A 22944-nucleotide genomic window follows, 5' to 3' on the forward strand; every position below is an offset into this window, starting at 1 on the left:
AAGAAATGATGAAGTAAAAGAATTGAACAGATGATTTCAAAGGGTGGCTTGAGAAGACAAAGTAAAGTATTATTATGACGTGTGCAAAGAGCTGGAGATAGAAAACCAAAATGGAACAACTCGCTCGGCATTTCTCAAGCTGAAAGAACTGAGGAAAAAATTCAAGTCTCGAGTTGCAATAGTGAAGGATTCCATGGGGAAAATATTAAACGACTCAGGAAGCATCAAAAGAAGATGGAAGGAATACACGGAGTCATTATACCAAAAAAAAAATTAGTCGACGTTCAGCCATTTCAAGAGGTAGCATATGATCAGGAACTGAAGGTACTGAAGGAAGAAGTCCAAGCTGCACTGAAAAAAGGCATTGGCAAAAAACAAGGCTCCAGGAAATGATGGAATATCAACTGAGATGTTTCAAAAAACGGATGCAGCACTGGAGGTGCTCACTGGTCTATGCCAAGAAATACCAAAGACAGCTTCCTGGCTAACTAACTGGAAGAGATCCATATTTATGCCTATTCCCAAGAAAGGTGGTCCAACTGAATGCGGAAATTGTAGAACAATTTCATTAACATCACACGCAAGCAAAGTTTTGCTGAAGATCATTCAAAAACGGCTGCAGCGGTATATCAACAAAGAACTGCCAGAAATTCAGGTTAGTTTCAGAAGAGGATGTGGAACGAGGGATATCACTGCTGATGTCAGATGGTTCCTGGCTGAAAGCAGAGACTACCAGAAGGATGTTTACCTGTGTTTTATTGACTATGCAAAGGCATTAGGCTGTGTGGATCATAACAAATTATGGATAACATTGCGAAGAATAAGAATTTCAGAACACTTAATTGTGCTTATGACGAACCTTTACGTAGATCAAGAGGCAGTTGTTCGGATAGAACAAGGGGATACTGATTGGTTTAAAGTCAGGAGAGCTGTGCGTCAGGGTAGTATCCTTTCATTTTACCTATTCTATCTGTATGCTGAGCAAATAATCTGAGAAGCTGGACTATATGAAGAAGAATGGGGCATCAGGATTGGAGGAAGACTCATTAACAACATGCATTATGCAGATGACACAACCTTACTTGCTGAAAGTGAAGAGGACTTGAAGCACTTACTGATGAAGATCAGACACCACAGCCTTCAGTATGGATTGCAGCTCAACATAAACAAAACAGAAATCTTCTAAACTGGACTAATAAGCAACATCATGATAAACAGAGAAAAGATTGAAGTTGTCAAGGGTTTCATTTTACTTGGAGGCACAATCAACAGCCATGGAAGCAGCAGTCAAAAAATCAAACGATGTGTTGCATTGGGCAAATCTGCTGCAAAGAACCTCTCTAAAGCGTCGAAAAGCAAAGATGTTACCTTGAAGACTAAGGTGCGCCTGACCCAAGCCATGGTATTCTCAATCACATCATATGCATGTGAAAGCTGGACAATGATTAAGGAAGACTGAAGAAGATTTGAAGCCTTTGAATTGTGGTGTTGACGAAGAATATTGAATATACCACGGACTGCCAAAAGAATGAACAAATCTGTCTTGAAATAGGTACAACCAGAATGCTCCTTAGGGGCAAGGATGGCAAGACTGTGTCTTACATACTTTGGACATGTTTTCAGTAGGGATCAGTCCTGGAGGAGGACATCATGCGTGGCAAAGTACAGGGTCAGTGGAAAAGAGGAAGACCCTCAGCGAGGTGGATTGACACAGTGGCTCCAACAATGAGCTCAAGCATAACAATGATTGTAAGGATGGAGCAGGATCGGGCAGTGCTTTGTTCTGTTGTGCATAGGGTCACTATGAGTCGGAGCTGACTCGATGGCTCCTAACAACAATAACAGGGCTCCATAATCTGGAAATGTCATAGAAAACACAGATTCACCCACAATACAAATTTATAAGTGTATATATATATATATATATATATATACATAAAACACATACAAATAGGGATACACACATGCATGTATACACACATATACATGTATAGATATACACACATATATATGCATACAAACATACTGTATACCAACAAATACACGTACACACACTACATACTAACAAACACACATACGCACATATATTTGTCAGCATTAAAACCTGGAGGAAATTTATCAGTGTAAGTGAATTGTACATATAGAAATTTTTGATTCAGTGTATGTTCTGCTCTGTATGTTTTCAACAACAACAGCAATAAAAAATAAATTATTTTCTAAAAAAACTTGTAGAAAATATATCATTGGCTTTGAACGAAAACCTAGAGAAAACAATTAAACATCCACTTAAGAAATGCTTCATCACACTTTCAAAGCACCAGAGGATGAAGACGATAGTTGTGGAAAAACACAAAGAACTCGGAGTCTAAAAGCAATCCAGAAAAATCAGACTTCAATTTGAGAAAAATTTAGAAATAATCACATTTACTTTTCTTACCTTTTTGTGTGTGCGTGAACGAACAGGTGATACGTGATAAAATACTCATTTGTAGACGTCTAAAAGTGCTTTTCAAATAAGTATAAAACAAAATACTTATTGATAATAAAACATTGTGTCATAGCTTAAATTATGCCTTTTTATTCATTTTATTTAATGGTAAATAAAATAATGGTTATCATTAATGGTTCAAATGATAGCATCTTAGATTTATTGAGAATATATGCAGCAACAAATTTTGCCAAATGAAGGAATGAATGAACTACTTTACTGCAAATCCAATATTATCAACCACTGAGTATCACAGTTAGAAATCTATTTATTTGGTCTGAATCTCTTATTTTACAGATTTGGAAACGCATACCTAAGAAATTAAAAAAAAAAGTGAAATTCCCTAGGTCACATGGTGTGTCAAGGGCAATATGGTACAAGAAATAAATGTTCTGTACTCCTTGTCATATTTTTATCAAACCATGTGCCATTCCAGGAAGGTCATTGTTTCCCCTTATGATTTGTGCAGTATACTGGGAAATCTGAATACCCACTGAAGAGGTCAATGTTATACTGAGAGACAAGGTTCTTTAATAAAATCCAAAACATGAGCGTTGGAGTTAGAAATGATTTTGAACCTTGGGTGTGCCCGAGTTGCTGCCTGGCCCAGGGAAATATAAACTCTCTGAGCTTCATCTGTCAATGGGAATGGTAATAATATATGCTCTCATACGGTAAGGGTTAAATAATTTTTTAAAGTACTCTTTCAAAAGTGTGGCATATAATGTTGTGTGCCATTATGTTGATTCCAACTCCTAGCAACTCTATTAGAGTAGAACTGCCCCATATGTTACGTTTCCTAGGCTGTGATCTTTAAGGGAGCAGATAGCCAGGTCTTTTCTCCTGCGGAGCCACTGGGGGGTTTGAATCGCCTACCCTTTCAATTAGCAACAAGGTGCTTAACCATTGTGATCAGGGCTCCTTTTATGAAAAATAGCACTCCAGAAATGGTAGTGCCCCGCTTTTTTCTTTTCCTACCCTTCCCTCTTGCTGAACACTTTGCTGCACACCTACACATTCACCTTTAGTCAGGGAGAAGTCTGACCATACTGATCTCACATTATGCTTGTCACGGGATTTGGTTGCATTTTTTTTTTTTTTTTTAATTGAAGTTTCAATAACATAGTGAAAACTAAAATCTGAGGTTGTACTGGGAAATTACCTAATTCGATTATCAGATGACTGTAACTTACGCTTGATTTTCAGCTGTTTTGGGAGACTTCAGAGTTTATTTGATGACCTATGCTTCTGTCCAGAGTCAGTTTCACCCTGTTAACTGGACAAGTTGGTGTGGACTCGAAGACATTTAATCCAACTCTTAATTCCTAGATCATCATTGAAGATCTCTAGCACTTATTAATATTTATATCAATATTTGTTGAGTAAATTAGCTTTGTAAAAGCATATACAAAACAAGCCTAAGAAATTCCTTAATCTCAAAAGAGAAGAAGAAAAAAAAAATCTTTTCTCAGCACTGTGAAATCTTCTTATACTTTCCATTTAATGTCAATATCCTAACTTCTGCCTTGTGCATAAGTTCACAAACATTCAATCAATATTCCCAGATAAGCCTGCCTGTGCATGCAGCATGTCAAAGTATAATTTTCAAAAATTTAAAAACATGACTTTCATACAAATATAGCAAGATTTATGCACCTCATTACTGAGGTAACTAGCAGAAAGACAAAGTTGATTAAAAAGGAGATTTATTAGAACTTGGGTTATTAAAACAAAGCAAACAAACAAACAAACAAAAAATTACAATCAAGCTGATTCCAACTTATAGTGACTGTATAGGACAGAGTAGAATTGCCTCATAGGGTTTCCAAGGCTATAATCTTTATTGAAACAGATTGCCATACCTTCTCCCTTTGGAGCAGCTGGTGGGTTCAAATTAGGATATCATAGATGGAGAAAACAAAAGGTCATTAAAAAGACAAGAAAGAAAGAAATGACTAAAATGGATGTCAGCAGAGACTCTGAAAATTGCTCTTGACATGGAATAGTTAGAGCAAAAGGGAGAAATGAAAAAAAGATCTGGACAGAAGTTGTCAAAGGGCAGCTCAAGAATACAAAGTGAAGTATTATAATGAAATGGGAAAAGAACTGGAGATATAAAACCAAAAGGGAAGAACACATTCAGCATTTCTCAAGCTGAAAGAACTCAAGAAAAAGTTCAAGCCTCAAGTTGCAATTTTGAAGGCTTCTACAGGGAAAATATTAAACAATGCAGGAAGTATCAAAAGAAGATGGAAAGAATACACAGAATCACTGTACCAAAAAGAATTGGTGGACATTCAATCATTTTAGAAGGTAGCGTATAATCAGGAATTGATGGTGTTGAAGGAGTTAAGCTGCACTGAAGGCGTCAGTGAGAAACAAGGATCCAGGAGTTGATGGAATAACAATTGAGGTGTTTCAACAAATGGACGCAGCACTGGAGGTGCTCCCTCTTCTATGCCAAGAAATTTGGAAGACAGTTTTCTGGTCAACCAATTGGAAGAGATTCATATTTGTGCCCATTCCAAAGAAAGGTGATCCAACAGAATGTTGAAATTATTCAACAGTATCATCGATATCACACACAAGTAAATTTTTGCTGAAAGTCATTCAAAAGAGGTTGCAGCAGTAGGCTGAGAACTGCTAGAAGTTCAAGTCAAATTCAGAAAAGGATGTGAAAAAAGGGATATCATTGCTAATGTCACATGGATCTTGGCTGAAAGCAGAGAATACCAGAAATATGTTTACCTGTGGAGGGGGAACCAAGATGACGGAATAGACAGATGCTTCTGGCAAGCCCTCTTTACAACAAAGACCCAAAAAAACAAGTGAAACGAGTATATTTGTGACAAGCTGGGAGCCCTGAGCATCAAAGGCAAGCTTAGACAATGAATTGAGGGGCAGGGGAGGAAGAGAGCATTCAGAAGTGGAGAGGAGTTACCAGACCTGAATTGCTGGGGAGCCCTCAGGCACCATTCCTGGAGCAGTGGTGGTGGCGGCAGAGGGCTGGTCCTAGCGTTCGGCCTCAGTTTCCTCAGGGAGAAGCACCCAGCTGCACAGCCCACTCACACCTCTGGAACCTGAGGAGAACTGCACTCTCCAAAAAAGCTAAGTACTTGCATATATTTTACTGTGCCCTCCCCCCATCCCCAAGCTGGCTACAGCGGCTGAATCCCTGGGCCTGAGATAGACCCTGGCGAGCACCTAGAGCCATCCTCCCACCCTTGGGGAAGGAAAAAATTTGCAACTGGGGGGAAAAGATAATTTGCTAGCTCCATTAACAGGGGGAGCTCAGGACAGAAGCTGCTCCTGTCCAGGCATAAACCATCCGTGGACCCTGAGCACCTCTCCCTTCTGCATGGACCTGTATGGACCTGTTTCAGGAGAATAGGCCCTTGTTGGAAAACTCCAACCATTTTAGCTGTTCAGTGGAGAGGTGAATATTTGACATTTGACATTGCTTTGCCTACTAAACAAGGTCCTCACCTACCCACATCAGGGACCTAAGGACAGGTAGCTCCACTCAGGTCACCCAGCCACTCGCAACAGGGGTCCAAAGATAACTGGTACCTCCCAGTCCTTACAACCAAAAACTTTCGGTGCCCATGGTCCCTCTGCAGAACCCACCCACCAGCACGCTCTAGGGAACAGAGACATGTTTTCCTCAGGGACACTTGGGGGTCTTCTCAGCCCCCTGCCTTGTTCAGAGTGAGACCCCCTGCTGCAATCAGATACTGGTATATATACCAATCACCCCTGCCCCTCTAAGTCTGTAGGACAGAGCCTGTACCACACACTTGATATCAGCTACCTGGAAACCTGAGCTGAATTCATACAAGAAAACCGAATGTACTCCTAGACTGATATACCTGATAACAGCTCTAGCCAGCTGGGGACAGGACACCAGAGCTCCAAAGGTGAAAATAACCAAGCTAGCTCACTCAAGCAATCCATAGGGGTATACCAAAAAAAAAAAAAACAACAAAGTAAGCAGCTATGACACAGTAAGCAAGCATAAACTAATACAATAACTTATAGATGGCTCAGAGACAACAGTCAATATCAAGTCACATACAGAAACAGACCATGATCACCTCAACAGGCTCTCAAAACAAAGAATCCAGGGATCTTCTAGATGAAAGTGCATTCCTGGAATTACCAGATGCAGAATACAAAAGTTTAATATACAGAACCCTTCTAGACATCAGGAAGGAAATGAGGCAATATGCAGAACAAGCCAAGGAACACACAGATAAAGCAACTGAAGAAATTAGAAAGATTATTCAGGAACACAATGAAAAGTTTAATAAGCTGGAAAAATCCATAGGCAGACAGCAATCAGAAATTCAGAAGATTAACAATAAAATTACAGAATTAGACAACTCAATAGAAAGTCAGAGGAGCAGAATTGAGCACGTAGAAGCTAGAATTTCTGAACTCGAAGATATATCACTTGGCACCAATATATTTGAAGAAAAATTAGATAAAAGAATTTTAAAAAATGAAGAAAACTTAAGAATCATGTTGGGGTCTATCAAGAGAAATAACCTACGAGTGATTGGAGTACCAGAACAGGGAGGGATAACAGAAAATACAGAGAAAATTGTTGAAGATTTGTTGGCAGAAAACTTCCCTGATATTGTGAAAGATGAGAAGATATCTATCCAAGATGCTCATTGAACTCCACATAAGGTAGATGTTAAAAGAAAGTCACCAAGACATAGTATAATCAAACTTGCCAAAGCCAAAGATAAAGAGAGAATTGTATGAGCAGCGAGGGATAAAGGAAAAGTCACCTACAAAAGGAGAGCCAATAACAATAAGCTCAGACTACTTGGCAGAAACCATGCAGGCAAGAAGGTAATGGGATGACATATTTAAAAAACTGAAGGAAAAAAATTGCCTGCCAAGAATCATATATCCAGCAAAACTGTCTCTTAAATATGAAGGTGAAATTAAGACATTTCCAGATAAACACAAGTTGAGGGAATTCGTAAACACCAAACCAAAACTACAAAAAATACTAAAGGGAGTTCTTTGGTTAGAAAATCAATAATATCAGGTATCAACCCAAGACTAGAACACTGGGCAGAGCAACCAGAAGTCAACCCAGACAGGTAAATCCAAAAAAAAAAAAAAAGCAAAATTATAAAAAAAAAAAAGCCCAAAACAGGGTAACAGCGATGGTATTATAGAAAAGACAACACTAAAATAATAAAGAGGGACTAAGAAATTTTTAAGAAATGTAATCATACACCTTCCATATGGAAAGGAAGATACGGCGATACAAAGAAATAAAAGTTAGTTTTAAATTTAGAAAAATTGTGGTAAATAATAAGGGAACCACAAAGGAGACAAACTATCCTACTCATCAAAATAAAATACAAGGGAAAAATACAGACTCAGCAGAAACAAAATCAACAACAACAAATATGAGGAAAGGACAATATATAAAGAAAATCTACTCAGCACATAAAATCAAGTGGGAAAAAAATTGTCAACAAACAAAAAAAGACATCGAAATGATTGCACTAAAACTTGATACGTATCCATAATTACCCTGCATGTAAATGGACTAAATGCACCAATAAAGAGACAGAGAGTGGCAGAATGGATTGAAAAACAAGATTCGTCTATATGCTGCCTACGAGAGACACACCTTAAGACTTAGAGACACAAACAAACTAAAACTCAAAGGACGGAAAAAAATATATCAAGCAAACAACAACCAAAAAAGAGCAGGAGTGGCAATATTAATTTCTGACAAAATAGACTTTAAAGTTAAATCCATCATAAAGGATAAGGAAGAACACTATATAATGATTAAAGGGACAATACACCAAGAAGATATAACCATATTAAATATTTATGTACCCAGTGAGAGGGCTGCAAGATACATAAAACGAACTCTATCAGCACTGAAAAGTGAGATAGACAGCTCCACAATAATAGTAGGAGACTTCAACACACCACTTTCAGTGAAAGATAGGATATCCAGAAAGAAGCTCAATAAAGACACAGAAGATCTAAATGCCACAATCAACCAACTTGACCCCATAGACATATACAGAACGCTCCACCCAACGGCAACCAAGTATTCTTTCTTTTCTAGTGCACATGGAACATTCTCTAGAATAGACCACATATTAGGTCATAAAACAAGCCTTAGCAGAATCCAAAACATCGAAATATTACAAAGCATTTTCTCAGTCCATAAGGCCATAAAGGTAGAAATCAATAACAGGAAAAGCAGGGGAAAGAAACCAAACACTTGGAAACTGAACAATACTCTGCTCAAAAAAGACTGGGTTATGGAAGACATTAAGGATGGCATAAAGAAATTCATAGAATCCAAAGAGAATGAAAACACTTCCTATCAGAACCTTTGGGACACAGCAAAAGCAGTGCTCAGAGGCCAATTTATATCAATAAATGCACACATCCAAAAAGAAGAAAGGGCCAAAATCAAAGAATTATCCCTACAACTTGAACAAATAGAAAGAGAGAAACAAAAGAAACCCACAGGCACCAGAAGAAAACAAATAATAAAAATTAGAGCTGAACTAAATGAAACAGAAAACAGAAAAACAACTGAAAGAATTAACAAGACCAAAAGCTGTTTTTTTGAAAAAATCAACAAAATTGATAAACCATTGGCCAAACTGACAAAAGAAAAACAGGAGAGGAAGCAAATAACCTGAATAAGAAATGAGAGGGGTGATATTACAACAGGCCCAACTGAAATAAAAAGAATCATATCAGATTACTATGAAAAACTATACTCAAACAAATTTGAAAACCTAGAAGAAATGGATGAATTCCTAGAAACACACTACCTACCTAAACTAACACAAACAGAGGTAGAACAACTAAATAGACCCATAACAAAAGAAGAGATTGAAAAGGTAATCAAAGAACTCCCAACAAAAAAAAAGCCCTGGTCCGGACGGCTTCACTGCAGAGTTCTAACAAACTTTCAGAGAAGAGTTAACACCACTACTACTAAAGGTATTTCAGAGCATAAAAAAGGACAGAATACTACCAAACTCATTCTATGAAGCCACCATATCCCTGATACCAAAACCAGGTAAAGACACCACAAGAAAAAAAAATTATAGACCTATATGCCTCATGAATGCAGATGCAAAAATCCTCAACAAAATTCTAGCCAATAGAATTCAACAACATATCAAAAAAATGATTCACCATGACCAAGTGGGATTCATACCAGGTATGAAGGGATGGTTCAACATTAGAAAAACAATTGTTACTGCATAAATAAAACAAAAGACAAGAATCACATGATTTTATCAATTGATGCAGAAAAGGCATTTGACAAAGTTCAACACTCATTCATGACAAAAACTCTCAGCAGAATAGGAATAGAAGGAAAATTCCTCAACATAATAAAGGGCATTTATATAAAGCCAACAGCCAACATCACCCTAAATGGAGAGAGCCTGAAAACATTCCCACTGAGATCGGGAACCAGAGGATGCCCTTTATCCCCACTCTTATTCAACACTGTGCTGGAAGTCCTAGCCAGAGCAATTAGGTTAGATAAACAAATAAAGTGCATCCAGATTGGCAAGGGAGAAGTAAAAGTATCTCTATTTGCAGATGACATGATCTTATACACAGAAAACCCTAAGGAATCCTCCAGAAAACTACTGAAACTAATAGAAGAGTTCAGCAGAGTATCGGGATACAAGATAAACATACAAAAATCAGTTGGATTCCTCTACACCAACAAAAAGAACATCGAAGAAGGAATCACCAAATCAATGCCATTTACAGTAGCCCCCAAGAAGATAAAATACTTAGGAATAAATCTTATCAGAGATGTAAAAGACTTATGCAAAGAAAACTACAGTACACTTCTGCAAGAAAGCAAAAGAGACTTACGTAAGTGGAAGAACATACCTGGCTCGTGGATGGGAAGACTTATCATTATAAAAATATCTATTCTACCAAAAGCAATCTATATATTTAATACAATTCTGATCCAAATCCCAATGACATTCTTTAATGAGTTGTAGAAACAAATCACCAACTTCATATGGAAGGGAAAGAGGCCCCAGATAAATAAGGCATTACTGAAAAAGAAGAACAAAGTGGGAGGCCTTACTTTACCTGATTTTAGAACCTATTATACTGCCACAGTAGTCAAAACAGCCTGGTACTGGTACAACAACAGATACATGGGCCAATGGAACAGAATTGTGAATCCAGACATAAATCCATCCACATATGAGCAGTTGATGTTTGACACAGGCCCCAAAACAGTTAAATGGGGAAAAGACAGTCTTTTTAACAAATGGTGCTGGCATAACTGGATATCCACCTGCAAAAAAAATGAAACAGGACCCATACCTCACTCCATGCACAAAAACTAACTCAAAATGGATCAAAGACCTAAATATAAAATCTGAAACAATAAAGATCATGGAAGAAAAAATAGGGACAATGTTAGGAGCCCTAATACATGGCATAAACAGTATACAAAACATTATAAAGAACACAGAAGAAAAACTAGATAACTGGGAGCTCCTAAAAATCAAACACTTATGCTCATCCAAAGGCTTCACCAAAAGAGTAAAAAGATTACCTACAGACTGGGAAAAAGTTTTTAGCTATGACGTTTCTGATCAGCACCTGATCTCTAAAATCTACATGATACTGCAAAAACTCAACTGCAAAAAGACAAATAACTCAATTAAAACATGGGCAAAAGATATGAAGGGACACTTCACTAAAGAAGACATTCAGGTAGCTAACAGATATATGAGGAAATGTTCACGATCATTAGCCATTAGAGAAATGGAGATCAAAATTACAATGAGATTTCATCTCACTCCAACAAGGCTGGCATTAATCCAAAAAACACAAAATAATAAACGTTGGAGAGGCTGTGGAGAGACTGGAACACTTTTACACTGCTGGTGGGAATGTCAAATGGTACAACCATTTTGGAAATCGATTTGGTGCTTCCTTAAAAAGCTACATACGATCCAACAATACCACCCCTTGGAATATATCCTAGAGAAATAAGAGCCTTAACACGATCAGATATATGCACACCCATGTTTATTGAAGCACTGTTTACAATAGCAAAAAGATGGAAGCAACCAAGGTGCCCATCAATGGATGAATGGATAAATAAATTACGGTATATTCACAAAAGGGAATACTATGCATCGTTAAAGAACAGTGAGGAATCTGTGAAACATTTCATAACATGGAGGAACCTGGAAGGCATTATGCTGAGTGAAATTAGTCAGTTGCAAAAGGATAAATGTTGTATAAGACCACATTATAAGAACTTCAGAAATAGTTTAAACTGAGAAGAAAACATTCTTTTGTGGTTACGAGAGAGGGGAGGGTAGGAGGGTGGGAGAGGAGCATTCACTAATTAGATACTAGATAAGAACTAGTTTAGGTGAAGGGAAAGACAGCACACAATACAGGGGAGGTCAGCACAATTGGACTAAACCAAAAGCAAAGCAGTTTCCTGAATTAACTGAATGCTTCGAAGGCCAGTGTAGCATGGGCAGGGGTCTAGGGACCATGGTTTCAGGGACATCTAAGTCAATTGGCATAATAAAATCTATTAAGAAAACATTCTGCATCCCACTTTGAAGAGTGGCGTCTGGGGTCTTAAACACTAACAAGCAGCCATCTAAGATACATCAATTGGTCTCAACCCACCTGGATCAAAGGAGAATGAAGAACACCAAGGACTCAAGGCGATTACAAGTCCAAGAGACAGAAAGGGCCACATGAACCAGAGACTACATCATCCTGAGACCTGGCTACAACTGATGACTGCCCTGACAGGGGACACAACAGAGAATCCCTGAGGGAGCAGGAGAGCAGTGGGATGCAGACCCCAAATTCTCATAAGACCAGACTTAATGGTCTGACTGAGACTGGAAGGACCCCAGTGGTCATGGCCCCCAGACCTTCTCTTAGCCCAGGATAGGAACCATTCCTGAAGCCAACTCTTCAGACATGGATTGGACTGGGCAATGGGTTGGAGAGGGATGCTGGTGAGGAGTGAGTTTCTTGGATCAGAGAGACACTTGAGACTATGTTGGCATCTTCTGTCTGGAGTGGAGATGAGAGGGTGGAGGGGGTTAGAAGCTGGCAAAATGGACATGTAAAGACAGAGTGGAGGGAGAGTGCAGGCGGTCTCATTAGGGGAGAGAGTAATTGGGAGTGTGTAGTAAGGTGTATATAGGTTTTTGTGTGAGACTGACTTGATTTGTAAACTTTCACTTAAAGCACAATAAAAATTATTAAAAAAAAAAAAAAGATGGTTACCTGTGCTTTATTGACTATACAAAGGCATTCAACTATGTGAATCATAAAAAATTATGAATAACATTATTAAAAAGGGGAATTCCAGAATACTTAATTGTGCTTATGTGGAAAAAATACTTAGATCAAGAGGCAGTTGTTGGAACAGAACAAAGGGTACTAAGTGGAAAGTTGTGCCTCAGGATTGTATCCTTTCACCATACTTATTCAATTTGTATGGTGAGCAAATAATTAGAGAATCTGGGCTATAGGAAGACGAACATGGCATCAGGATTGGAGGAAGACTCATTAACAATCTGTGACATGCAGATGACACAACCTTGCTTATTGAAGGTGAAGAGGACTTGAAGAACTTACTGATGAAGACCGAAGATGAAAGCCTTCAGTATGAATTAAATCTCAACGTAAAGAAAACAAAAATCCTCACAACTGGACCAATGAGCAACATCATGATAAACAGAGAAAAGGTCGAAGTTGTCAAGGATTTTGTTTTACTTGGATTCATAATCTATGCCCTTGGAAGCAGCAGCCAAGAAATCAGAATATGTATTGCAGTGGGCAAATCTGCTGCAAAGGACCTCATTAAAGTATTAAAAAGCAAAGATGTCACTTGCACCTGGCCCAAGCCATGATATTTTCAATCACCTCATATGTATGTGAAAGCTGAACAACAAATAAGGAAGATCTGGGAAGAACTGATGCATTTGAATTATGGTGCTGATGAAGACTACTGAATATTCCATGGACTGCCAGAAAAATGAACAAGTTTGTCTTGGAAGAAGTATAGTCAGAATGCTCCTAAAAGAAAGGATGGGAAAACTTCATCTGACATATTTTGGACTTCTTATCAGTAGGGACCAGTCCCTGGAGAAGGACATCGAGTTTGATAAAGTGGAGGGTCAACAAAAAAGAGGAAGGCCCTCATCAGGATGCATTGACACAGTGGCTGACACAATGGGCTCAAGCATAGCAAAGATTGTGAGGATGGCGGAGGACCAGGCAGTGTTTCATTCTGTTGTAAACAGGGTAGCAATGAGTTGGAACCGACTGAACCACACCGAACAACAACACATCTAAGGATAACTGATTTTCAACAAGAGGTCAAAGTCCATTTAGTGCAGGCAGAAACAGTCTCTTTAATAAATAGGCCTGGCAAAACTGGATATCCACCTGCAGAAAAATGAAACAAGACCCATACCTCACAACATACAAAAAAGCTAACTGAAAATGGATCAAAACTTAAATATTAAGTCTAAAACCTTAATATTTCTGAAAGAAAACATAGGGAGAGAACTATGGGACCTAATCTTTTATAAAAATAGGTAACAAACATTACAAAAAATGCACAGATAAAAGAAGACAAAATAGATAAATAGGACCTCATAAAAATTAAAAAACTTCTGCTCATCAAAAGATTTTATTAAAAAAGTAAATAGATAACCTACAAATTCTGAAAAAATTTTCAAAAACGACTTATCTAATTAGGATGCAGTCTCTAAAATCTATTGAAAATTGCAACAACTCAACAACAAAAAGGCAAACAACCCAATCACAAAATGAAAGGACATGAACAGAATGGTCACCAAAGAGGACATTCAAGCAGCCAACAAAATTATAAAAATATTTTCACCATCACTAGCCATTTGAGAGATGCAAATCAAAATTACAGTGAGATACTATCTTACCCTGGCTAAAATGCACTGATATAAACCGATAACCACTAATGTTTCTGAGGATGTGGGGAGATGGAACCCTTATCCATTTCTGGTAGAACTGTAAAATGGTACAACCACGATGGAAAATGGTATGGTACCTCCTCAAAAAACTAGAACTAGAACAACCCTATGATTCAGCAATACCACTCCTAGGTAAATACCTTAGAGACCTAAAAATAATGACATGAACAGACTTATGCACATCTACACTCATTGCTACTTCATTCCAATAGCAAATAAATGGAAACAACTGAAATGTCCATCAGCAGAGGAATGGATAAGCAAACCATAAAGGACAATGATGAGTCCATATTATAACATGGATGCACCTGGAGAGCATACTGCTAAGTGAAATAAGTCAAGCATATAAGGACAAATATTGTTTGATTCCTCTTTTAAAAGAAGACAAGGATAAATAAATAAAGACCTGTATTCATTGGTGGTAATGGTAGGAGGAGGGGAGAGGAAAGTATGCTTCAGACCATGGAGACTTATTATTTTTTTTTGATGGGAAAAGTGGCACTGAATGTGAATATAGTGAGCACAGCACTATCAAAGTAAAAATAAGTGAGCACATACATATGGGTATAGGCAACCTGGTATATGGGTAGGTACAGGTGTGAGAACAGCCAGAAATATCTATGGGTACATGTTAATACAAATATGTGAGCATAGGTACATATATTCATTGAAGACACAAAAACAGATACCCCTCAGACACAACCAAGCACCTTCCAACATTGGATTTCTGGGTGTGAAGACTTAGGACCGTAGTCTTATAGGACAACTCAGTCTTATAGGACAACTCAGTCAATTGGCATAACATAGTTCACAAAAACCATGATCTGCATCCTAGTGAAGTGAGTAGAGTCTCGGATCTTAAAAGCTTGTGAGCGTCTATCTAAGACACAACTACTGGTCACTACTCACCAGGAGCAAAACAATAAGAAGGTAACCAGAAGCTCAGAGAAGAAACAAGTCTACATGAGCTACAACTTCATCTACATTGACACCAGAAAAATTTGATGGTGCCCAGCTACCACCACCGATCATTCTGACTGGAGTCGGAATAGTTAGTCTTGGATAGAATGGGAGAAAAATATGGAGCAGAACTCAAATTTTTATTTAAATAAATAAGCCAGACAGACTGTAATGGTAGAGAAGAGAGGACTACCTGAGGCTATTGCCCTGAGACACTCTTTAAACCTAGAACCTAGCCTACCCGCTTGATCACCTTTTACCAAAATATAAGAGCTGCACACAAAATAAAGAATGTTACCTGTAAGATTGGTGCCTTATTTAAAAACCATCAGTATGAGGCCAAAATGTCAGCAATTACTCATAAGAAAGGATGAGAAAATAAGGGGCCAGAGAAACTGTTTTGTTGTTAGGTGCCATCGAGTCGGTTCCGACTCATGGCAACCCTATGTACCACAGAACTAAACACTGCCTGGTCCTGCGCCATGCTCACAATCTGTTATGCTTGAGCCCATTGTTGCAGCCACTGTGTCAGTCCAATTTGTTGAGGGTCTTCCTTTTTTCCACTGACCCTCTATCAAGCATGATGTCCTTCTCCAGGGATTGACCTCTCCTGATAACATGTCCAAAGTTTGTAAGATGCATTCTCACCATCTTTCCTTCTGAGGAACATTCTGGTTGTACTTCTTCCAAGACGGATTTGTTCGTTCTTTTGGCAGTCCATGGTATATTCAAAATTCTTCGCCAACATCACAATTCAAAGCCTTCAATTCTTCTTTGGTCTTCCTTATTCATTGTCCAGCTTTCCAATTCATATGACACGATTGAAAACACCATGGCTTGGGTCAGGCACACCTTAGTCTTCAAGGTGACATCTTTATTTCTCAAACTTTAAACAGGTCCTTTGCAGCAGATTTGCCCAATGCAATGCATCTTTTGATTTCTTGACTGCTGCTTCCATGGGTGTTGATTGCGGATCCAAGTAAAATGAAATCCTTGACAACGTCAATTTTTTCTCCGTTTATCATGATGTTGCTCATTGGTCCAGTTGTGAGGATTTTTGTTTTCTTTATGTTGAGGTGCAATCCATACTGAAGGCTGTGGCCTTTGATCTTCATTAGTAAGTGCTTCAAGTTCTCTTCATTTTCAGCAAGCAAGGTTGTGTCATCTGCATACCAAAAGTTGTTAATGAGTCTTCCTCCAAACCGGATGTCCTGTTCGTCTTCATACAGTCCAGTTTCTCTGATTATTTGCTCAGCATACAGATTGAACAGGTATGGTGAAAGGATATAACCCTGTCGCACACTTTCCTGACTTTAAACCACTCAGTATCCCTTTGTTCTGTCTGAACAACTGCCTCTCGATCTATGTACAGGTTCCTCACGAGCACAATTAAGTGTTCTGGAATTCCTGTTCTTCAAAACGTTATCCATAATTTGTTATGATCCACACAATCAATAGTCATAGTCAATAAAACACAGGTAAACATCCCTCTGGTATTCTCTGCTTTCAGCCAGGATCCATCTGACATCAGCAATGATATCCCTTGTTCCATCTCCTCTTCTGAATCCGGCCTGAATTTCTGGCAGTTCCCTGTTGATATACAGCTGCAGCCGCTTTTGAATGATCTTCAGCAAAATTTTGCTTGCATGTGATATTAATGATATTGTTTGATAATTTCTGCATTCAGGCAGGGAAACTAAAGTGCTCAAAATGGAACAAACAGAACACAAAGAGAATGTTGGCACATTGTGATAAATGTAACTAACGTCACTGAACAATTTGTGTGGAAATTGTCAAATGGGAACCTACCTTGCTGTGTAAACTTTCACCAAAAACTCAATAAAATATTATTTAAGAAAAAAAAAGAAACACAGATCCAGACATGATGACGGCAACAGCGCTAACAGTAAAAATGAGCACCGTTCTACAAATACAGGCTAAAGAGATTGGTAATCTGAGAAATGCAGATGTGCTTTTCATCTCTTCCTTCTGGAATTGGTAACTTAGTAATATTCGAGACAGGAGGAAGGAGAAAGTAATTCCCACATATATTTATTCTGACTGGAGTTATGCCTCCCTAAAGATACCAGCTATTATTTTGTTTGGAGTGGATTCAGGTTATTGAATTGTTTTATTTGCAACTCCTAATAGAGGAGAACTAATGCTCTGAATAGAAAGAGCTCTCAACTCCAGTACATTAAGCACCCTCTTAATTAGCTACTTGCAGCCTAATTGTAGCAGCACTTGACTGAAGGCAGGGTTAAGGTGTGAGGTGGTAACACTCCTAATATGGAGACACACCTAGAATAGGTTAAAACCTGAAGTCTTTAATGCTCCCTAAGAGGTCATTTAAATAGAAGAACACAGTATCCTCAAAGGGACTTTGAGCATTTGATTTTTTTATTTAAAATACCACATACCTGAATTCAGTTGTCATTGCTATGGGATAGGCAAAGAGAAAAGAAACATTCTTAAGACTATGACCTCCAAGACTTTCATTCATAATTAATACTTTAAGAAAAAGAGAACACCTGGATGACTCTGCTCTACATGGATAAAATTTTCTGTCATAAATCAGAAACCCTAGACTGAAGCTTCAAAAACAGATTTCAGGTAGGGAGGATTGTCCTTCAGTCAGTCTTTATCTTTTGAGAACTCGGTTTTGGGGGAAGAATGGCATGGTGTCAAACAGAAATGCTCTTATAAAGGATACATGATGTCTCAGGCTAGCTCACAATGTCTGATTTTCATCTAACTTGATTATAGCTGGAGGACTATACTAATATAAGCCTGATTTACAGGTTCTGAGAATAATATTTCAGACAGAAAAGAATGAAAGAAAGAGAAGGAATAGTGTATTCCCCTAGAGTACTCTTGTTGTAAGTCAAAATTTGAAACAAGTCATATTTGTTCTTGGTTGGCTTCCGGCCTCTCTCCCAAGCTGGTCTCCCTGGGGACATTTATGATATCTTCAGACCCTGCTATCTCAGCTCACTCATGCTTAGCTCACCCCAAAATATCCTTCATGTACCAAAATAACCTCTTATTCTTCCCTGTCTTTACTCCTCAAAAGCCATTTCTCTTGGTTCACCTAAGCCAGAGTCAGGGATCAGGGGGAAATTGATGTGAACTCATTCATATTAACTTGAAAATCTCCTAGAGCTGCTACCATATTTTTAAAAGACAGTTTTAAGTTCAGGAATTAGGATGAAGGGAATATTTTAGGTGAGAAGTTTATTGCAATAATATAATATTGTTGTTGTTGCCAGGTACCTTTGAGTACAACAGAATGAAACACTGTCCGGTCCTGCGGTATCCTCACAGTCCTTGTTATGCTTGAGCCCATTGTTTCAGCCACTGTGTCAATCCACCTCATTGAGAGTCTTCCTCTTTTTCTATGACCCTGCACTTTACCAAGCTTGATGTCCTTCTCCAGGGACTGGTCCCTTCTAATAACATGTCCAAAATACATGTGATGAAATTTCACTATCCTCCCTTCTAAACAGCACTGTGGCTGTATTTCTTCCAAGACAGATTTGTTTGTTCTTCAATATTATTTAACAACACCATAACACAGGGCATCAATTCTTCTTTGGTCTTCCTTACTCATCATATAGTTTTGGCATGCATACGAGGCAATTGAAAATATATGGGTCAGACTCACCTTAGCCCTCAAAGTGGCATCTTTGCTTTTGAACACTTTAAAGAGGTCCCATGCAACAGATTTGCCCAATGCAATATGTCATTTGGTTTCCTGACGGCTGTTGCCATGGGCATTGATTGTGGATCCAAGTAAAATAAAATCCTTGACAACATCAATCTTTTCTCCATTTATCATGATCTTGCCTATTGGTCCAGTTGTGAGGATTTTTGTTTTCTTTATGTTGAGGTGTAATCCATAATGGAGGCTGTCTTTGAAATTCACCAGCAAGTGCTTCAAGTCCTCTTCACTTTCAGCAAGCAAGGTTATGTCACCTGCGTACTGCAGGTTGTTAATGAGTCTTCCTCCAATTTTGATGCTGCATTCTTCTTCATATATCCCAGCTTCTCAGATTGTTTGCTCAGCACACAGGTTGAATAAGTATGGTGAAAGGCTACAACTCTGATGCACACCTTTCCTGACTTTAAACCACACAGTATCCACTTGTTCTGTTTGAACAACTGCCTCTTGATCTAAGTACAGATTCCCCATAAGTACAATTAAGTGTTCTGGAATTCCCATTGTTTGCAATATTATCCATAATTCGTTATGATCCACACAGTCGAATGCCTTTGTGTAGTCAATAAAACACAGGTAAACTACTTTCTGGTATTCTCGATACTACGGCTGGAAGTGCTCACTCATCTATGCCAAGAAATTTGGAAGACTGCTAGCTGGAAAATCAACTGGAAGAGATCTATATGCCTATTCCCAAGAAAGGTGATCCAACCAAACGCAGAGATTATCAAACGATATCATTAATATCACACGCAAGTAAAATTTTGCTGAAGATCATTCAAAAGCAGCTGCAGCAGTATATTAACAGGGAACTGCCAGGAATTCAAGCTGGATTCAGAAGAGGACCTGGAACAAGGGATATCGTTGCTGATGTCAGACGGATCCTGGCTGAAAGCAGAGAATACCAGAAAGATGTTTACCTGTGTTTTATTGACTAGGCAAATGTATTTGTTTGTGTGGATCAAAACAAATTATGGATAACATTTTGAAGAATAGGAATTCCAGAACACTTAATTGTGCTCATGAGCAGCCTATACAATGATCAAAAGCCATTCTTTCAAACAGAACAAGGGGATACTGTGTGGTTAAAATCAGGAAAATAGTGTATCACGTTGTATCCTTTCACCGTGCTTATTCTATCTATATGCCGAGCAAATAATCGGAGAAGCTGGACTATACAAAGAAGAACATGACATTAGGATTGAAGGAAGACTCATTAACAACCTGTATTATGCAGAGGCACAACCTTGATTGCTGAGAGTGAAAAGGACTTGAAACACTGATGAAGAACAAAGTCTACAGCCTTCAGCATAGATTACACCTCAACGTAAAGAAAACAAAAATCCTCACAACTGAACCAATAAGCAACATTATGACAAATGGAGAAAAGATTGATGTTGCCAAGGATTTCATTTTACTTGGACCCACAATCAACATCCATAGAAGCAGCAGTCGAGAAATCAAAAGACGTATTGCATTGGGAAAATCTGCTGCAAAAGACCTCTTTAAAGTGTTCAAAGGCCAAGATGTCACCTTGAAGACTAAGGTGAGTCTGACCTAAGCCATGGTGTTTTCAGTCACCTCATATGCATGGGAAAACTGTATGATGAATAAGGATGACCGAAGAATTGAAGCCTTTGAATTGCGGTGTTGGCAAAGAATTTTTAATACACCACGGACTGCCAAAAGAACGAACAAATCTGTCTTGGAAGAAGTACAACCAGAATGTTCCTTAGAAGCAACAATGGCAAGACTATGTCTCACATACTTTGGACATACTATCAGGAGAGATCAGTCCCTGGAGAATGATATCAAGCTTGGTACAGTAGAGGGTCAGAGAAAAAGAGGAAGATCGTCAATGAAATGGATTGACGCAGTGACTGCAACAACGGTCTCGAGCATAACAATGATTGTGAGGATGGCACAGGACCAGGGAGTGTTTCCTCCTGTTGTATATACAGTCAGTATGAGTCAAAACCAACTCTACGGCACCTAAGAACAACAACCATCATTTGTTAAATTGTCTTTGCTAAAAAGCTGTTTTAGCTCCTCCACTTCACTCATCATTCTATAATAATTGGAAACAGAAGGAACCCAGGAGAATGAAAAGATGACGCTTAGGTGAAATTAGAGACCGAGTCAACAACAACAGCATTTCAATTTTGGAACTGTGTTGGAGGTGACAGAGGAAACCAGATGAAACAAACATGATGGAATTTGCATGCACTGCTATGAAATTATCTTAGGTGAAATCAGGGAGGGAATTTTTAAAAACCCTCTGATTTGTATGATTATCCATAATGAAATATGTAAACCTTATGGATTTGTCCATGACACTTAATGGACATGAAAGTAATGTCACATTTTTTTACTTTTCTAAATCAGTTCAAATCCAACTCAGCAGTCACTAAGATTTGCAAGAAGTTTAATATCAGTTATTTTCCATGCTTCTCTCTCATCAGTTGAATTATACCCAGATCTTGGGTATTATGTCTTTCAGAAAAATCAGAATAACTACGTGTGGTGTGAACACTGTTATTACTACTGAGGACATCCCTTCCCCAGGCCCTCAAAGATCAGAAAAAGTGAGTGACTCTTCTGGTTGGGACCCTCACCATTTATCCTAAGCAGAGAGCCCCTGTGTCCTACCTCCTAGAACATCTGTACAGCCACCTTCATGAGAGACTGCCGTCTTTAGGCCACTGGTTCCCTCCTTTGGGATATTTTTCCATAGTGAACACAAAGCTTAAAATATGTCAAATCTAACTTCTTGTAGAGATTTTCTATCACCTTATTTTTCCATAAATTATTTAATATTATCTCAATCAGTTAATGTTATCTCAAAGCTTATTCTGTCTAAAGCGTATGAATCATTCAATTGTTTATTGGCTAGATCAAGAAGGATGAACCTGCAAATGCCATTTATTTATTCATCTTTTCATTGATTCAACATATTTATTGGATGTCTCCAATGCACTTGTATCTGGGGCACTAATGATAAGTCCTTGTAGAATGTACAGTATAGAGGAAGAACAGAAGAGCAAACTATATCCAAATGATGTGATAAATACTATGATAGATGAATGCACAAGGCTCTTTGGAAGCTTAGAAGAACCACATCAACTGAGACTTGAATGACAAGCAGAAATTAGCTGGGTGCCAAGGGAAGAAGGACATTCCAGGGGTAAGGTTCTAGAAGAGAGATTCAAGTATGCATCCGGCTACTATGGGAGATAGTGAGGAATGAAGCTGGAAGGAGAGGTGGGGCAAAGTTCAGGAATTTGACATTTATATTTTGCCAATGAGAAGCCAGTGAAGGATTTCAAGGAAGAGAATAAAATTAAACGAATTGCCTTTGAGGAGACTTTCTCGGTCATGATGTGAAGAGAACTTAGGGGGTAGAGGTGAGCAGTTCAGCAGCTGTTGGAGTCCTCTCTAGACATGAGAAAGATGTGAAATGCTTTGACAGCAGTGACAAATATTAGACATTGTCAGTAGATAGGTAGTGTTAAGCATTTTACAGATGTTGTTCCATTTAATCCTTGCAACTTGTTAGTTACAATCGAGGAAACTAAAGATTAAGAAGTTAAGCAATTTGCATTTAGCTCTTCAGTTTCAAAGGTGGGGTTTGAATTAACCTTTTTTTCCCCAATGCCCAGACTTTTAACTATAAGAGGTATTAAGGAAGATACAGGGTAGAAAGAGGGGAAGGTAAATGAAAG

This window comes from Loxodonta africana, chromosome 22, assembly GCF_030014295.1.
Source record: "Loxodonta africana isolate mLoxAfr1 chromosome 22, mLoxAfr1.hap2, whole genome shotgun sequence".
Taxonomy (NCBI): Eukaryota; Metazoa; Chordata; class Mammalia; order Proboscidea; family Elephantidae; genus Loxodonta; species Loxodonta africana.